Genomic DNA, 14760 nt, shown 5'->3' with positions numbered 1-14760 from the left:
CCTCGCTCTTTATTGGGGGTTCTTTGTTTAACCCCAGAAGACAAATTTGTAAGACAGATAGACAGGGAGGTGTCCGGGTGCTGGCGGGGGTGACAGTGCCGCCTGCTCTTCGCTGGCTTGTCCCATCCCTCTTCTCCCCACCAGGGGGCACGATGGAGCCCAGTGTGAAGCCCCGCTGGGGACCAGCCGCGCTCCCTGGACGGGCGGCATCAGCCCCCTCTGAATGCTGCTGGAGATGCGATTTACCAGGTCCCTGCTGAACAGACTGGAGCCGGCGCCCAACTCCGGCAAACGGAATAATCTCTCCAGGGCAACGATAGCATGCTCCGAAGCTTCCTAGCTAGAGATTCACTCTGAACTGGGGGCTCCCAGCCCTATTTTGGCCAGATGCCCTTTCTAGAACACTGTTGCTTCTCTCCCGGCACAGGACCCTCCCAGGACGGGTGGACGATGCCAGGAGAGCAGCAAGGAGGAGCCAGATCATGTTCACGGTGTGGGGTCGGTCCCCCGAAGGGCCAGATAGACTTCTCAGCGGGCCCAGGGCAGGCCAACTGGCACCCTGGTGTGGGCACAGAGGCCAACCAAGGCCCCGGGAGGCCCAGTGCCACAACTTAATGCGGATTGTTTGGGGTTGAGAGTGGTGAGGGCCCAGAAGGCCAGAAGCTTCTGTCCTTGCTAAGTCTATCCCTAATCAAAAAGAAGATGCCGCATCCCAAGTTTATGCTCTTTCCTGACAGCAGAAACCATCATTGTTCCCCCCTTTTATGACCTAGAAGAATGTAGTTTGGGGGGTCACCCAGCTGAGTTTATTGGTAGACACGTCCTCTCTCTAAGAATCTCATCTTTACCCTCAGAGTAAGGATGAGGTCACCCCCTCCTTGTCCCTCTCTGTCCTCGATGTCCCGCGTCCCACACAGGATAAACACCCCGATCCACTGTGTTATTCCTTAGAACGTGTTCTGAAGAATACGTGGATTCTCCGGACATGTGTTATTAAATTCATTGTTTTTCCTTTGCCAAAGTGGCTCAATTACTTGTCCATCCCAAGGAGGACCCAGGCGGGCACGAGCTGATTTCCTTTGCACCCCACATGCCGCCCAGCTGGGACCTGCCCCACAGGGCAGAGGGCGGAGAAAGAACAAACTTTCACGAAGGTCTACAGAAGCATCTGGAACCCAGGCTCAGCCCCCAGCTTGACCCAGTTGTTTTTCCTGCCTCAGGGTGTGGACTGTGTTTCACTAAAGCACCCAAGTCCACAAGGAACTCTCCAGAAGGATGGCCCAGGCCCCCAGGCTGACCTGCCACATGACTCAGCTGAGGGGGGAGCTGAGTGATGTCGCCATGTTCTCTGCTGTCATTGGGAGTCACCCAGGAAGAAGCATCCTGTCCCTGCCCTCGTCCTACCAAACCGCCCCGAGAGCCACACACATTTTGTAGTTTTGCAGGTTTCCCAGGTTCTTTGAAGCTTGTTCCTGGATCTCATTCATTCATTCAACAAGTATTTACTGAAGCCCTACCTTGAGTCTGGAGTCTGGCAATATCTGTGCGGGGTGCAGGGTGCTGGGGGTTGAGGAAGGAAGGAAGGAAACATTGCCTTCCAGAGCACGGAGCCCAGAACCCTGGGCTCCTGGGTTGGGGGTGGTACTGCCCCCCACAGGCTAAGGGTGATACTGACCCTCACAGGTGATATAGCTCACTCAGGCTGAGGGTGCTACTGCCCCCCCCAGGCTGAGCGTGGTACTGCCCATGCCCGCAGATGGCAGTACTGTTCCCCCAGGCCGCAGTACCCTCCACCGCTAAGTTGCTAAGTCAGCCTGGGGGTGGTGCTGCGCCCCACCAACTCCAGGCTGAGAATGAATTACTGTTGTCATCACGACTAGAGGTGATTGCTGCAATGTGGTGAGCAGCCCCACGACGACCTGCAATATGCAGGACAGAGAACTGCCCACCCTGAATGCCAGGGGCAGCCAATGAGCATCCGACATTATCGGGAAGCAACAACCAGGCAGGAGCATGCTCTGCAGCAAGGAGGGCACAAGGGGCCTGCAGACACCCTTAGAGGGACTGAAGAGCAAGAGGGAAGATGGTGGGGATTGGCTGGTCTGGATTTCAGTTCTCCAGAGTCGTCGAGTTTTACACAGTGTGGCTTTTCTAGGAGAAGAAATTCAAACCAGAGCAACAGCAGAAGGTCCAGGGTAGATCTGGGCCATTGGTCCGAGAATCCCAAGTGCTGGGGACATTTTGGGGTGAACAACTGGAGGTCTGCCTTTTATGGGGGCTGCCGACGGAGGCTGCAGGAGCTCCTGCAGCGCCAGGCCAGGCCAGAGGCGCCCGGGAGCTGGGCTGTGCAGTGTAATCTGGGCTTTTGCCCCAACACATTATTCCGTCCCCCACGGTCCAGCGAGCGGCCCCGAGCCAGGGAGATGGCCCAGCTGGCCTTGCCAGGACCCAGCACACAATGAAAAGCAAAGATTTGGAGGGGGGATCGGCCTGGGCACTCGGTGCCAGCGGCGTTGGCTTGGATTCCCCTTCCAGCTCCCGAACAGACGGACCCATCAGATGCTCTTTTAGAAATTCCTGCGGGTGAGCGCCAGACCAAGAACCATTAAAGACTTGAAAGAGGCACTTTGAACTCAAAAATATCATCCCTTTGAAAATTTAATATGTAGAAAAACAAGAGAGCTTAAAAACGCCATTCTTCAGAGCAGGGTAAATGGAAAAGACATTTCAAAGAAAAGAGTTTTCTTTAGGGGTGGAGGGACGTGGTCCTTCGAACCCTTTGGGAACCAGGATAAACACGGTTTGTTGGCGCCTTTCCTGGTGAAAAATGAGAAGGTACAGGATGGCAAATCGCTCCGCATGGACATCTGGGATGAAGGGGTTCTTGTAACTCCCGGCCATGCCCTCGCAGCTGAAATAATATTGCAAATGCCTGCAGGCAGTTAAAAACGATCCCCAATTACAGCCCACAGAAAATTCCTGCCCCCTGTGCCGGCCCTTCGAGTCTCGTGTCATGACACACATTTACCCGGTGGAGAGAGCCCCTTGGAAAGGGTCTGGGACTGGGGCGCTGAGAAAAGTATGGAAAAATCTTGTCCAAAAAAGGCCAGATCTGTCCCCTCCCTCGGACAATGTCCATGTCAACTCAGAACCTAAATATGCAACTTTATTACAAAAGTACCAGAAGAACCCAGGCTCGCGGGAAACACTTTCGAGGACACAGACACATTTAGGATAAAAAACGAGCCTCTCCTCTGCGGGCTCAGCCATCTACTGCCTCTCCCAACAGGATCGCCATTTTGGGGAACCAAATCCCTCCCCACCCCCTGTCGGTGCTCCTGGCCCCCCAGCAAGCTGGCCCCTGAGCAAAGCAAATACAAGGCCTCATTCCTATTACGAAAGGGCCAAAATATACAGTAAGTCGGTCAATAAATATTTATTAAGTTCTGATGAAGTCCAAGAGACACAGAAATCAGCAGGAGAATATCTTTGTCCTCAAGGAAACTTATTGCCCTGGGAGGGACTCAGAGAGAAAACTGGATTAAGATAGTAAGCTTCAAGCGTGAGCCAAGGCGGGGGTGCGGGGGGCTTCATCCCCGGGGGAGGAGGGTTCGTCAGGACATCCCAGGGCCGGGGACATGGGGTCATGGGACCCCCGGTGAGCCAAGGCCTGCCCAGGTGCCAGGTCAACACAGAGGCGTTGCAGGCGACGAGGTGGCAAGGAAGAAGCAGGTGGCAGCGGTCGGGGTGCTGGAGAGGCCAGGTGAGAGCGCGGGGGCCTCCAGCCACGTGGACGCTTCCTCTTCCCTAGGGAGGGGATGTACCAGAGACTCCAGAACCCGCAGCCCCACGCTCCCGGCAGGACATGTGTTAAGTGGGTCCGGACTCCCGTCTACACTGCAGGCCCCCTGCTCTGTCCCACCAGGGGAGCCCACTCCGGGCTACACTGGGCTCTCCTGGAAAGCGAGTCTAATGCACCTGCCCGCCGCCTCCCCGGCTCACATGGACGTGACGTCAGGAAGGTGCTCCAGGCAGAGCACTCGCCGCCCCGCCCCCGCCCCCGGCAGCTGGTGTCTGAACCCCTCACTCTCTGAGCCTTGCCTTGTGCTGTCAAGGCTGGGATTCCGTGAGGAGGGAGGTGAGGGGGTCCTGTAGTGACACTCGCCTCGCGGGTGGCGCCGCCGCACCTGATCCCGGGCCCTGGGCCCACACCGCTGCAGGGCCCTATGACTGCAGCTCCGTGGGGTCGGGACCGCCAGGTGGGCACACGGAGGCTGAGAGGTGGGGGCCTCCCCCCAGGCTCCCGGCCCCTGGGCCTGAGCTCAGCACCCCACTCCAGCCCGGGGAGGGACGCCTTGCCCCGGGGCTGCCTCCCCTGGGGGCCTCCACCCAGCGACCCTCGGTCACAACCCAGAATCTCCATCACGTCCGTGACTCCCCCTCACAAGCACCACGTTCTCCCTCGAAGGGGCGTCCTGTCCACACGGGCCGCCAGGCATTTTACTGACTGCTGAGAAGTGGCAAAAGCTGAATGACTCACAGGGAGAATCATCCCTCGCTGCACCACAAAGAAGGATGCTAGTTGTAAACCCAGGCGCATCGTGCTTGGCTTTTTAGCCGTGGGGTCTGCCTCGAGTGCTGCGGGGCACATTTGCCAGCCCCGCCCGTCCCTTGCACCCGCAGCTTCTTCTCCCCCTTCTGCTTCCCCGTGCGTTACCCTGCCGCGGTCGTGTCCTGAGTAGCGACCACAAATTAGCCCTCTGGGTGCACAGGGCCGACGAGTGCAGAGGGCGATGCAGACAGAGGCTCGTGTTTCACACGAGGGAGGAGGCCACGGGTCCCCCTGGAGGGATCTGGAATGTTTCCCAGAGGAGGAACCCTGGGCACACTGGGCTCATCAGGCTAACAGTGAGGGATCCAGGAAGAGGGGCCTGGAGGAGTCGGGAGCTCAGGGCGGGCGCTTAGAACCCAGAAAACAGGCAAGGGAGAGGGAAGCAAATGCCGGGGTAACAGGCAAATTCACGCTGGTGTCCCCAGAAGCCAGGCTCGTCCACTCCACACCAAAACCCCACCCAGTGGCTCCTGTCACTATTCTCCATTGCAAGATGGGGAAACTGAGGCACAGGAAACACCATGTCGAAGTCTCAGTTCACCAAGGGCAGCAGGCAGGCGACCCCGGCACTCCTGCTCCAGTCGCTGCCCTGTGGCCTGCCTGGGGGTGGGGGGTAGCGGGTGGGGGGTGGCAAGGCCCCGACAGGCGGCGGGGACACATTTGCTGCCTTGAGGCTCTGGAGGCTGGAGTCCGGGACCAAGGGGACGGCAGGTTTGGCCTCCCCCGAGGCCTCTGTCCTCGGCTGCAGGCGAGAGCTTTCTCATCAAGTCCTCTGCGCGAGGCCATTGGTGACTCCCAAATCTCCTCTTCTTCGAAGGGTGCCAGTCGGAGGGCATCAGGGCCCACGCTCAGCCTCTTTTCGCGCCCCGTCTCCAAGTACAGGGACATCCTGAGATCCTGGGTGTTGGGGTGTCAGCAGATGAATGGGGGGACTGTCAAGGGAGCTTTCACTGCAGGCAGGTGTCTGTGTTTTGACTCTGGCTGCTGCGCTAGGGAAGCTCTGGGCTGTATTCAGCTGGGTGATGCCCAGCAGGGCGGGGCTGAGGGCCGCGACCCTGGAGCTCAGCTGCACGTGACAATCACCTGAAGAGCTTTGGAAGAGCCTGGGGCCCCGCCGGGCCCCAGGAGAATCACAGCCAGCTCCCCGGTAGGACTGGGCGTGTTTGCCAAGGCCCAGGCAGCTCTGAGTGCCCCCGGCACCTGGTCCGGGGTGGCGTGGGGTGGAAGAGGAGCCGGCCTGCCTCAGGACACCTGCGTGAAAAGGGACTGAGAGTGAGGAACTAGGCCCGTGCAGCCTCAGGCGGCCGAGCACCCCGCAGCTGCAGACCTGAGTCCTGCCCGCCTCGGGCCAGGGGTTCGGGGGCCAGCACCACAGAGCCGACCCCTCCCTTCCCGGGCCCTCATGGCCATCTGCCCCAGAGGTTCCACTGCCACCCCCTGACTCCCCAACTCCAGGGCTGGGGCTCGGTAGGTCACGTCGTTCAACACCCTCGTCCTAGGGGGGACAGGGGCGTGCAGAGACAGGGGTGACTCCCGCATCAGGAATAGCGCCTGTGCTCATGATGCCTGGGGAGACGGAGAATCACACGGAGCCCCAGATTTTCAGAGCAGACCTGAGGTTGTCCACACCTGCTTCTCTCCCAGTACATTCCGGAAGCCTGGCTGGGAGGATGCGCCAGCTGCAGCCTGGGGCCGGCGGGGCTTCCGGTGGCCACGCTGAGTGATCCTGGGGCAACCCCGGCCCGGGGGGCCAGACAGACGCTGGGTGGGCCAGGGGGCAAGGGAGCGTCTCAGCCGAGCCGAGCCTCCTCCGCAGGGCCCGGGAAGAGCCCGCTGTCCTGCTCTCTCCGAACGTGGCCAACCGACCCGCTGGGACAGCCGAGCTGCGCCCACGGCGTTGGCCGCTCATGCCCACTGCGGGCACCCGGGCCTGCTCCCGCGGCTACCGGTCCAGCGCGGGCACAGAAAACCAAATGCCGACCTGGGAAGAGCGCAGCGGGGGCGCTGGGGAGAACGGTGGGCCACGATTCCCGCGACGAGGACCCTCATGCTGGTGAGCGCGGCCCCGCAGGGACAGGGGCGCTGGGACCCGCCTTTTCCTCAAGGGGAGCTGGGGAGGAAGGAGGGAGTCTGGGGGCGATGCCGCCACCCACATGGCCTGGGCGACCGCAGAGCCGGGCTCCTGGGGCAGACGGGCGGGCGCGGCCGGGCCGGAGGGACCGTGGCCACGGATTAGTGCCGTAGGTCGCCGTCTACGTCTTCGTGGGGCACGGCCTTGCCCCAGGGCTCGCCGTCTGCTGGGAGCAGGCGCACTCGTGCCCGGCGCGGGCATCTCCACCCGCACGCCCGCCGCGAGGGGCCGGAGCTCCGCTCGGGGAGGCGCTGGAGAAGGCCCCAGAGGAGGGCGGACGCAAGTGGGGGAGCCTGAGGGGGTGGCGAGGAGACCGAGGCCCTGGAGGGAAGGTTCTGGTTGCTAAGCTGCAATAGGAGGGGTGAGGGGGGCACATGCCCGAGTCCCCACAGCGCCCCTGCGGGACGCGCAGCCCAGAGCCCTGGCCGCGGAGCTTGGGTCACTGACCTATGGGGGCACACGGAGGGGGCAGGCTCCATCCATGCTTCTGCACGCCCCTCGCTTCCTCCCCAGAGTGGGTCCAGGAGGCCGGGTGGGGCCCAGGGACCCCGGAGGCCCTTTCCATCAGGAGGTTTGGAGGCAGGGGCTAGAGGGCCAGCTGGCAAACCGCGAGGCAGCAGAAGCCTGGACATTGCTGGGGTCAGCTCAGTGACTGGAGAGGTGGGAGAAAGACCTAGACAGAAGGTCAGATGGGGATGCTGGAGACCAGCTCCAGAGGGCCCAGCCTCAGTCTCCCCTTCTTTAGGCTCAAGGCCCCTCCCACAGCCTGGAGAGGCCCGTGGCCTGTGGACACAACACACTTTCATGTTGGAAAGGGAAGGTCTGCAAATCCTCTGCTGGGGGTGGGGAAAGGCCGGGGTGGGGGGTGCGGGGGGGCTCCCCAGAGGTTGTGACAGCTCCGCTGTACTAAAAATTGAGCCCAGATAGATGTAAACGAAGAGAGAGGGGGTGGGAGGCTGCTGGATGGGCGGGGGAAGAGAGAGCAGGTCAGGCAGCCCTTGGCCTTGCAGACCAAGTATGACATTTGGGTTTCTACGCCGTGAGCCCTGGGAACCCCTGCATGATTTCAAGCAAGAGGAAAGAGGTTTTAAACACAGCTCCTGCCTGCGAAGCGAAGAGGCTGGGAGGTGGGCAGGTCTGGCGGAGAGGCCGGCTGAGGACTGCCGGGACCTGGCAGGAGGGGCAGGAGAAACTCAGTCACCTGGGCCTTTGCCTTTCCTGCCCCTCGGGTTCAGAACGTTCTTGGTCTCTGCAGTGGGCTCGCGACCCCATGCCTTCTCCCTGGAGGCCTTCCCAGCCAACCCCTCTGCTATAGCCCTGGCCCCCGGTCATCCTCCCGGTTCCTCCATCACTGGCCGAAATGCTTTTGCTCATCTGTCCGCTCCTTGTCTCTCCCGCTCTCCCAGCTCCAGAGAGCAGGCGTCTCCGGCCCTCGGCTGTGGCTTTCCTCTGAGCTCAGCCATGACTGTCATGCGGGAGGATAGAAGCCGCTGGCAGGCCGAGCCCCTCCTAATCTCCCCAGATATTGAGCCCATGACACATCTGGGGCGGGGGTGTGTACAGGGAGGGACAGGCTGGCAGTCCTCCGTCTGCCCCTCGAGGATGGGGCGGGGTGAAGTTCCCACTGGAGGCCGCATTCCAGAGGATTCAGACCAGCGGGTGGGGGCTCAGAACACCCAGGCAACATCCCTGAGAGGAGGGGGCCTCCACCGCTGGAGGCCCACAGACAGCAGAGGTGGCCAAAGCCCAGGGCCCTGAATCTGGAGAGGCGTCTGGGGGTGTGGGCTGAGAGGCAGGAGAGGATTAACCTCCCAGAGCCTTCAAGCAACGCTGGGGGTGGCTGCCCTAGAGACGGCGCCTTGGGGAAGCAGCCCCAGGGACGAGAGCCTCCTAGCCAAGCTGCGCGGTCACTCACAAGGCCTCAGCGTGCGGTGACGAGAACATCATTGTGCAGCTCGCATGGGCCCATCCACAGACAGGGCACTTCAAAGTCTCGAACATTCCATTTGCTCTGCTGGCTGTTCCCAGCCCGCCAGCGCATGAAACACGGGGCGGCTCTCACATCTAAGGACGAGGCAGTGGTCGGTGTTTGGGGTGTCACCGCACGTTTGGGGGGGCCTGGGCTGCTTGCTTCCACAGAGGTGGGCCTCCTGCTCATGGAGAGAAGGGTCCTCATTTGTGCACAGATGAATAAGATGTTTGAAAGCTGTGAGGAAAGCTGCCCAGCCTCTCCCTGAAACCCCCAATCTGCAAACACATGTTTCCTGAAAAGTTTTTAAAACGCACGCAGCCCGCGAGCTCTCTGGGCCTCGTACCAGAAGAGCTGACTGGACGCGTGGTGCCCGCCGACCAGCCCCAAGTGCCTCTTCTCTCCAGTAACAACTACCACGAAGCTGCCGTCCGCGGGGCCGTGTCTGCGGGCGGTCAACAAGGGAAACGTGTGATGGAGGAAGCAGGAGCACAACGAGGCGAAGGGACTCCCCCAGCATCACACGCGCGTACGCAGCAGAGCTGGGATTTGAACCCCCGCTCCGAACTCCTGCCCTATGAGGCGTCCTGACCTAAAGCCCTGGGCGCAGTTCTGTTGCCCCAGACCCCAAGCGGCCTACGGGAACATGAAATGTTCCAAACATCTAAGAAAAACGTAGTGACCTGGCGACGAGCTGTGTTAGGACCTGCACACGTGCCCCGGCGGGCGCCGGGCTGAACCCTGAGGAGCCCCCGCCACGCGTGTCCCCGGGCCGGGGAGGGCGGCCACCCCGGCAGCCCGCGTCTCGGCGAGCTCTGCCCGCGGGCGGGTGCCAAAGGCTGGCGGCTGAGCCGCATCTGGAGCGCGTACACTGCAAAGGCTCAAGGGGAGGAAACTCTTCCCGCGGCTCCCCAGGGCGGCAGGCCCGGCTGAGAGCGGCCCGGGGCGAGGAGCTGGGACTCCGTGTGTCGTGCACGGGCCGCGGTCACTGCTCCCGCGCAGGGGCGGCTCGGGCCCGGCACACGCAGGACTGTTCTATGCGAGGAGCCTCGTGGGCGCGCGGGCGCAGCCGTGGCGATGTCCCAGCAGCTCCCAGACTCGCAGGGTCCCGGCCACACCACGCGGGCCGGTGCCTTCTCCCAGACCCCCGCTTCACCCGGGCACCCAGGGAGCACCCCTGCACAGCCCGCCCCACGCGGGGCCTTCCCCCTCTCCTGGAGAGGCAGTAAGTGGATGCGCTGGCATGACTGCGGGGTAGTGGGCTGAGAGGGCGCAGGGCAGATGGGGCACGTGAGGGAAACCGGGGCGCTCTGGGGACTCTGCGGAAAACGGCTTCCTGGGCAAGAAATGGCGGCTCCAAGTGCCCCTCCCTTCCCCGGGCCAGCCAGGGCCAGGGCGTCAGGGGGCTCCTTCCAGCGCTGAGACAGGACGGCTGGGTCAAAGAAGTGTCACTTCCTATGTTGAGGCTGGAACCTCACTCGCTACCGAGTGCCAAGCAGATGTGGAAACCGCAGCTGTCAGCCCGACCAGCATCTTCTCTAGAGTGCGATGTATCTGCTTCCTGGCTGTGGCCTGGCCTCTCCCTTAACCCACTGTTACCAAGATACCGATGCAGGCGCTGAAATCACCTTGAACGTCACTGGCCCCCTCGGGTCTCTCTCACCACACCCAGCCCGCTGACAACACAGGAGAAGGGAGCACACTTGACAGGAGGCTGCACGGACACAAGCTCATCTGCCAATTCTCATTTTTTTTTTTTAACAAATAAATCCTATTTTTGTGGATCAAGTCCTATCATTTAAAAACGCCTGGGGGGTTTTCAATATAAAGAATGGAATGTTCCCGAGACATGGAGGGACCCCCACCCCTGAAATGGAGTAACTGCCCCCCAGGAAACAGTCCAGCAGGCTGGTTTTTCATGCTGATGTTCTCAAAGGGCCCAAGAAAAATCTGGCTAAAGTGAAATAGCCCCATAAAGCTATTATGATCTTTGCCCTTAATTTGTTTCCCTGTCCCAGCCGATCCAAAGTATCAGACATTTTGAAGAAGGGGCTGTTTTCTGTGCATTTTGGAGACCCTTGACATTCCATGTAGTTTCCATCAAAATTTTATTGGGTAGTTTTGGAAGTGAAAAGAATGAATTGGCTTAACTATTACTTTGCTAGAAGAAAAAAATGAACATTTACTTTCTCCCAGAAGTGATTTGCAACTTGCGAGGAAGCGGGACTGACTGACTTGAAGGGCCCACTTCCCAGGGTGATCTGGCTGGGACTTCTAGGCCCCAGGCTGCGGTGCAGGCCCTGGCACCCCTGGTCCTTAGCGCCTCCTTCCACAAATGACTGAGACTCCAGGAGCTGCCCCTTCCGACAACCCTGGCGCTCTGGGGGACGCTCACCTCTAAAGGGAAGGGAAGCGCAGGCATCTTGGTTTCCTCCCCAAGGGGGACAGCGCACCTGCCAAGAACTGGAGGCCCAGTGCTTCCTTCCCACCATGCATCTCACCCATGCGGTAACAGGCATCCTGAGCACCTACTACGTGCCAGGTGTTACCTACTGTATTAGGTTGAACTGCATAAAATTACTGTTTTATAAGAAATAGGAAGACTGGAAATTTCCTCTAGGTAAACCTACTATGGTGGCGGAGGGAGCTCCCTAAGCTGGTGTTACTAAGTTTTTCTTTTGATGGAGTGAAAGGTGGTGCTGGGAACCCAGTAGTCACCACGTGCTACGGGGGACTGGGCTGGCCGGACCCCCGTCCGGAGGAAGGGTGGACAGGACTGTACAGGAAACGGTGTGATAATCTGCATCTTCATGCAGGACTGAATCCTTCTACAGATCAGCTTCAGCCTCTACGCAGACGCAGCCACCCTGTGTCCCTGCGTCGCCAGGCCCTGCTCTGCCTCTCAGGGAGGCCGCTGGCCCTCGTAAGCAATTCAGAGCTGCAAAGTGGAGGGGATCTCCCCCGTGCTCTGTTCACATGCCCCCAGAGCAAGACTGTGCTCAAAGTTCAGCTGCGAGCAGGGTCGCAGACAGATCAACAATTGTGAAATTAAATGATTTAATGACCGGTCGTCTTTATTTAATAAACAGCTCTAAGAAAAAAAACACCTGTTGTCTTTAAACTCTGGGGCCCAAGGAGATGCCTAGTCTCCTTTCACGACTTCGACTTTGTTAGAAGATGCTTTCTCTCTCTTTCAGTCAGCTCCTGTTAACTAAATTCTCCAAGAACCTGACTAAGGTAGTTAAGCTAGTGTCAAATTACAAAGTATGAGTAATCAAGGAGAACAAGGTCATGTTTAAAATATAAAACCAAGATGCTGGCATACTTTTTAAGTGGCGGATCTAGGTATGGGCTTATCAGTGATTAAGTTTGCTCAACAGCAAACTCAGCAGACCACGAGGCTGGGAGACCCCTTTTGGCTCTGAGTGACCAGATGAACGACCACGGCGGCCACCAGGGTTTCTCGACCTTGGTACTGGTGACAAGTCTGTGGCCAGATCATTGTTTGTTGTGGGGAGCTATCCTGTGCATTGTTGGGGGCGTAGCAGCACCCCGACCTCTTCCCACAGATGCCAGCACAACCTCTGGTCAAAGACTGGGTGGGATGGCGACTCTACAATCAAGGGGACATGGAGTCGGGGGGAAAGAGGAGCTTCCTGGGGGCACAAACGGAGTCAGCTTCACAGACCCAGAAGAGAGCCCGGAAGGGTGACCTAGAAAGGGTGTTAGGGCGAGATGAGCCATCACCCACCCTGTCAAGTGTGTGACTTCCAGCCCAACTCAAGGCTGGAGAAGAAACACTGGTTTTTGCACGTGAGGGGCTCCTGGGCAAGAGGGGGGCTTGTTGCCTCGATGGTTGCTCCACGAGGGGGGCCTCGGGGGAAGTGATGAGATCTCTCCACCCTCGTCCAGGCCTCTGCCTGCCCTGGCATCCCTGCCTCAAACAGCTACTTCTCTTCCCAGCGTCCCCTGGCGCCTACTTAGAGTTTTCTCCTCGGAGTATTCTCGGACACCCTCCCTGCAGCACCCCATCCCCACACACCACAGGGACTTACATGCAGTGGTCTGCTTTTCTGCTTGTTCCTTCCATTAGGACTTGCCTCGGCCGGCTGGGACGCACACTCTCCCCAGGACTGACAGGCTGGCCCAGATTGGTGGTTCCCTCCTCCTCCCCCCAAGGGAAAAAAACCTGCGCTGAATTGACAAAGAAAATCACTTTTCAACTCATCGGCAGGGAGGACCAATCAGCCACGTTCATGGACAGAGGCCAGCCGTGGTCAAGATGGCTACCAGCTTCATCGACGTGCACCCCGGGTTCCCTCTCAGGGCCGCAGCCATGAGACTGGGGGGGCGCAAGGCAGAAACGGGAGAGCCAGCGTATGGAGGATGTGCATGGCCCATCCCAGCCCACCTTAGCTTGGGGATATTCAACAGACCCTTATTACATGTTTCAGAAAAATATTCTGTGCCCCGATTCGAGCCACACCCCCCTCAGTCTCGATAACACACCCAGAGCCGATGCGATCATCCCCGCTACGCAGCGTGGCAGTTCCAGGCTTCAAACCAGCATGGAGAAGGGCCGCGGTTCGCCCACTGAATGGGAGGGTGGGTGGCCAGGTGACAGGGCGGCCGTTTCAAAGAAGACTCGGGATCGGATGCGGTCTGGCTCAAGCCGCGCCCGCCCCGTCGCCGCCACCCCACGGTGGCCCCCCACCGTGGCAGGCCGCCCGCCGACCGCGTCTCTTTGGCGCCCCGTCACCACTGTCAGGTTCCAACAGCAAGGACACAGAGACATTTCCGTCTAACTTTTATATGAAGAATTTAATTATCTATACACGTGACTAATCCAAAAGGTTGTATTACAGTTGTTAAAGCCGCAGGTTGATGTATTTATATATGGTACATTCAGATCCATGAAAACACTGAGGCGCCCGCTCCCGGCACGGTGTGAGCAGGGGGCGCTGCACCCCCGCCAGCCCAGGGCTCCGCGGGGAGACAAGGAGGGACGGAAGGAAGCTCCGGGGTAAGAAGTCATTAGGACAACTGCTAGACGCATCGAGGCTTCCTCCCCTGACCCCGCCTTGCGTGCCGGCAGCAACGGGCGTCTTTATTGAGTGATTGCAACTAGTGTTGACAAGACAGACGGGGCTCCGGCTACCACAACACAGCTAGGACATACACAGACCGTGAGCGCCGGTTCGTATCAGTCTGTAGACATTCCACAGTCTAGTTAAAAAATGTAAACATCGGAAATTAATTGCAGGGAGACTTCTATACATTCTTTCTTGTCAAGAAAATCACTTGTTCAAAATATGTCATTCCATGAAAAGTAACCGCAATAACACTTGGGGGAACAGAGACTAGAGAGAGATGGCAGATGTTGTCGATCGTCCCCGCCTCGGCGGCGGGGTCTACTGGGGTATGGTATGAACACACGCAAAATTGAAACCCCCAAACAGAAAACACCAACTCAACCAGATAAATCTGAGACTGAACAAAAACACAGGTGCTTTCTCACGTGGCTACAAGGTCACCGTGCAAAATAAAAGGGCCGCGATGGGGCGGAGCATCGTACAGGTAACAGCTGTTGCCGCGGGGGGGGGGGGGGGGGGGGACTAGCTTCTTATGTACAGGATGTGTTATTACACGCTCGACAAGGTACATCTGATACACACACGCACAAAACACCTTCGATTTAATCGGGCTCGTTCTACACGTCTTTAAACAGATTCACTGAACGCCTCTGTACTTCTAGAACGGGCGCGGGAAACCCAAACTACACAATTTAGTTGGTAACACTGGACAAAATGAAAAAAGTACATCGAGTCTCAGATTTATGGACATTTGGAACATTTTTTTTTTTTTAATAGCACATGCAGCATTCCTTGATAGTGGGTCTTTTTGCAAAACCAAAATAGCAAAGAAGTTATTTATTCATTTTTTTTTATTAAAAGGCTAAAATATATATATATATTTAAAAATAATTTTAAAACTATTGAAAGCACCTGTGCAAAGGTGGGGGGAAATCAATTTGAGTCACTAGGAAAG

General features: G+C 58.5%; 1 protein-coding gene across 2 annotated transcripts in view; it reads right to left on the bottom strand.

Moving 5' to 3' along the window:
- The window catches only part of ITSN1 (intersectin 1), a gene marked incomplete at both ends in the record, with an annotated part of 113379 nt that overhangs the window by 19017 nt on the left and 79602 nt on the right, over positions 1 to 14760 (bottom strand). The window lies entirely within an intron of this gene.

This window comes from Talpa europaea, assembly GCF_964194135.1.
Source record: "Talpa europaea genome assembly, chromosome: 4".
In the NCBI taxonomy this organism is placed as follows: domain Eukaryota; kingdom Metazoa; phylum Chordata; class Mammalia; order Eulipotyphla; family Talpidae; genus Talpa; species Talpa europaea.
The sequence above is the reverse complement of the archived record's forward strand: the minus strand, read 5'-3'. Positions and strand labels throughout refer to the sequence as shown.